Below are 4657 nucleotides of genomic sequence, written 5' to 3'. Positions count from 1 at the left end.
TTGTTTTTGTTTGGGTTTTCAATAATAAATGTGTTTGTTGTGTTTTCTACAGTTTGATTTGTTTTATATACAATGTTAGCCTGATGTTTAGTGTGTGCAAGCTTTGTAGCTTCAGTAGGAGGTTTGTGGCATTCCTTAGAGAAATGTCCTGTTTTTCTGTAATTGAAACATTTTGCTTTTGTCAGATTGAACAGATTTGGCAGATTGAATTTCCTCTACTTATTGACTTTATACATTGTATTAATGTATGCATTATTCTTTGTCTGATCATTAGAATCTTGTGCTCGTTTAGCACAGTAATCATTGTAGGCATTCTGTAATGTAAGGATTAGTTGCTTCAGTTTGACTTTCTTATGTTCATTGACTGGTTTGCCTTTGTTTTGGGCATCAGTAGATTGTATTATTGTATTTACTATGTGTGTATATTGCTCAGGAGTAGTAAGCAATATTGCTGCTTTGTATGTAGAGTCGTGTGGTGGATCACTGTTAGCAGACAGAGTTGTGTATGCTTCCTCAAGTCTGTCTAATGTATGTCTGAAATGTTTTACATGGTCTCTACAAATAAACAGTGCTGATTTGTTGATAGCCTTTTTACATGCTGTCTGAGGGTTAAAGTGTTCTTCAAGTGCTTTCATTAACTGAGGGATAGACGTATTGAAGTGTATATAGTTTGCCAATATTGTGTCAGCAATGTTATTGACTATACATGCATGAATGGCCTTAGCCATCTCCCTCTCAGCTTTGTTCTGCAGTTCATCCTTTAGTAAGTGTTCGAAGCACATAGCTGTAACACTAGAAACAATGTGGTAGTGCCACATCTTGTAGTTTGCTTCAGTCTTAAGCATTGTAATGTTTTGACCAAAGTATTTGGGTACATTGGCTGGTTTACAGTGTGTATCTGTATGTGGGGGAACCATGATGCAAATGTGTGCAAATGTATGTGAGTAAAGAGTTTAGAGTGTACAGTGGATACATGTATGCAGGGAGCTCAAGGCTCATAACCTGTTGAGAGGGAGAACTTAAGGGGGGCATGCATAGACAAGGGGTGAGGTGATGATTGACTGCTCAGTGTCTCTTGTCCTTATATTGTATGTATTCTAACTAAGACATTATGAAGTCATTGTCTTGTGGTTTGTCTGTTGATAAACTAATCATCTCATAATATAGTTCTACTTCATAACCTATACTACCTTTTCCAAAAGAGCTTGTGTGTCCTCCCTAGTTCTGTGTATCTGTTCTACAAAGTCTGTTACAGATTCAGAACTACTGTTCTGGTTTGGAACTGTCCCCTAGTACAGATGTCTCTCATGATTGAGGAAGAACAGGGACTGTCCTGTTGTAGAGTGTTGTCAGTTATTGTGTACAAATTCTGCTAGAGCTAGCTATTCAGACTAATCCAATTACTAATGATTGATAAACATTCAGAGGTAGAGCTTGATCTCCTGATTGACTTACTCAGTTTGACTGTCAGTCTATAAGTGATAGGTAGTAGAAGGGTTCCCTTGAATTCTGAGAAGCACATACAAGTCCTGTATAGATTTCAACTCAAATTACAGTCTATAATTATGAATGAGCTTCTAAGGGAGTCTGTACAACTGGAAGATGTAATCCTAATAAATGTGCACCATACCTTTAGAAGTGAGTTCTGTTCAGGTTGGAACTGTGTAGACTTGCTTAGAGAATCAGTCAACAATTACACAGATAGTGTTGTAACCCTAAGACTTAGGTAGCTTGCCAATCAGGTCTACTGAGACTTCTTCCTAAGAGTGATCCAGGATCTGATACAGATGTAGGGGAGCCCAAACCCTTGTCTAGTAGGCCTTAGTCTGTTGGCACATATTATAACTAGTTACATACTTTAGGATTTCCCTCTACATTCTAGACTACTAGTAGTTCTGAGTAATGAGTTCCTGTGTTTTGTGTTAGCCTGAATGTCCTACAGTCAGATTGTTGTAATGAGCTCAGACAATGTCCTCCTACAGTTTCCAATCCTTCAGAACATACAGTTGGCCTTCCTAGTAAACTTGTCCATCCTTATCCTCCTCCCAATCCCTAGCCTGCTTCTCTAGTTGCTTTACTACAACCTGGTCCTGTATGTGTCTCAGAGCTTACTGTATACAGGTGACAAAGTCAACATCCTTAGATTTGAGTCAGATCTCTTGGATTGTCTTGGATGTAAAACAGGAATTGTCTAGGAGAATGAGATTTTTGTTATTATTCTCCCCCCTTTTATAACCTACTTGTCTTGAGAGTAAATTGGCTTTTGTCATTTGTGTTCTGGGTTTGTGAGTCAGTACAAAGTCAAAGTCCTACAGTTCTAACATCTAGTAGGCTTAGTAGTAGTTGAGCTTCTAGAGTGCTTGGAAGTACTAGAGATTAAGGTGATTACTCTAAATCTCAAACTTCTGTACAGTACTGAGGAGATATTAATACTACTCCTCTAAGGAACAGACAATTGTAAGGAGTTCTTTGTCATAGATAGAGTAGTTCTGTTCTATTATAGAGAGGGATTCTGATTAGAACACTATCAGACACTACTTTCTGTCAATGAACTAGGACAGTACTACTCTATTTGTAAAGTCAGAAGAGTTGGCTTTGACTCAGAACTTGTTCACAACTGTTGAAACTACTAATACAGGCTTGCTAGTAATAGCCTGCTTAAGGGACTCAAACACAGATTACTACTGATCATCCTATTACTAAGGAACATCCTTGCTAGTGAGATTGTGAAGGGGCCAGGCAATAGTACTGAAGCCTCAAATGAAGCATTAGTAGTAGTTTACAAACCTAAGGAACACTTGGACCTGTTTCAGGTTCTGAGGTTGTAGCCAGTTCCAAACTGTAGTCACTTTTGCTGGATCCATACAGACCTTTCCTCTACCAATCACAAAGCTCAGATAATCTACTGACTCCTGTGTAAAAGAGTACTTTACTTCTTAGAGGAACAGTTTATTATCTTAGAGCTGTTGTAAAACTGCTCAGATCAGTCAGTAATAGTGCTTGACTGTCTGGGTAAAGATCAGAATGTTGTCCAGATACACACTAATGTACCCTAAGTTAATCAGATCCACAAGGATGTGATTCATAAATGACTAGAATGTTACAAGCAAGTTAGTTAGTCTAAAGAACATTACAGTCAGTTTGTACAATCTGTGATTGGTTCAGAATACAGCCTTCTACTCATCTCTGTCTCAAATCTGAATATTATTGTATCCTTATTAAATGTCCAATTTAGTGAAAACCCTAAATGTATACATCTTATTAATGAGCTCCTGAATCAGGGGGAGTAGGTACTTGTTTTTGACAGTACCCTTATTAAGACAACAATAATTCTAGACTAGGTAGAGCTTCCTATCTTTCTTTTTGACAAAGAAGAAAGGGGAGGCTATAAGGGACTTTGAGGGTTAGATCTGACTGTTCTGAAGATTTTCCTAAAGGAACTTGTTGAGTGCCTCCTACTTGTCTCTGTTGAGTAGGTAGACCTTGTAATCCTTAGGTTGGAAACTCTTAGTCAATTCAATTGTATAGTCCTAGGGACAGTGTTTAGGAAGCTGGTTGAATTCCTCTTTACTAAAGACTTCAGAGAACTCTCAGACAAAATCCAGCAGGCTGGGTCTGTGTACATTCTAGAGTAGAGTTGTTCTGAGAGGGTTCTAGACTGGTTCTGTCTCAGACATTCTTCAGATTGACTCTATTCTGTATTGACTAGAATATGTATCCACATATCTATCCTAGTTGAAGAAGAACTACTAGTCACCTTTATTGGAACTGTTAGTAACATTAAAAGTGTTTGTATCTACTCAGAACAATAGTGTAAGGTAGTTGTAAGACTCAGGACACTGATTAAACACAAGTGTCTACTCTAACCAGTCAATAGTAGGGTTGTGAGCCTTGAGCCATTCAAATCTAATGAAGACATCTGTCTTTCTGAGGTTAGTGACTCTAAACTCAATACTTTCCTCATAATCCTGAATAGTCATCTATAGTTGGACAAACTTGGTGATCCAACCATTCTGGTTCAGGGTTCTGTCCACATTGTATACTAGGATCAGAAGAGGAATGTATTAAGTAGGGAGGTGGTGTTCCTATACAAAGGCCTTATTAATGTACAAACTAGTGTATCTACTATCTACTAGAGCTGTTGTTTGAATCTAAGGGGATCCTAAGAAGGGAGCCAAGAGGACAGGGACCTAGAGCTAGTACTCAGAACATTCTCAGATAAACTGCTACTTGTTCTAAAGGGAATGTATAGCTTGTACAGCCTTGTTGTCTAAGAGGGTGAGTATATGTACCAACATTTCCTTATTAACCTCTCTCTTTCAACAAGGACAGACTCATGTTCTCAGCTGTGAACTCAGCTGAGGCTATCCCTACTTGATACTACAGACAAACTACTGAGTAGTGAACAGGGCTGAGTAATGTTCTGAACATTCTAAGATCTTAGAACACAGAAGTAGCAGGTTGGATTGTGCAGATTTAGACTCAGATAAAGTGTGAAGAGAAGAATCAAAAGAATCAGAAGAAATAGGAGAACTATCCACTTTTGTTTTCTAACTTTTTCTTTCTAATAAATAATTTTGTTGATTTATCTTTTCTACTTTTTCTACTTTTTCTACTTTTCTTACTTTATTTACTTCTAATCCTACAGTGTCTATTG

The sequence above is a fragment of the Fomitiporia mediterranea genome (genome assembly GCF_000271605.1).
Source record: "Fomitiporia mediterranea MF3/22 unplaced genomic scaffold FOMMEscaffold_2, whole genome shotgun sequence".
Classification (NCBI taxonomy): domain Eukaryota; kingdom Fungi; phylum Basidiomycota; class Agaricomycetes; order Hymenochaetales; family Hymenochaetaceae; genus Fomitiporia; species Fomitiporia mediterranea.
The sequence above is the reverse complement of the archived record's forward strand: the minus strand, read 5'-3'. Positions refer to the sequence as shown.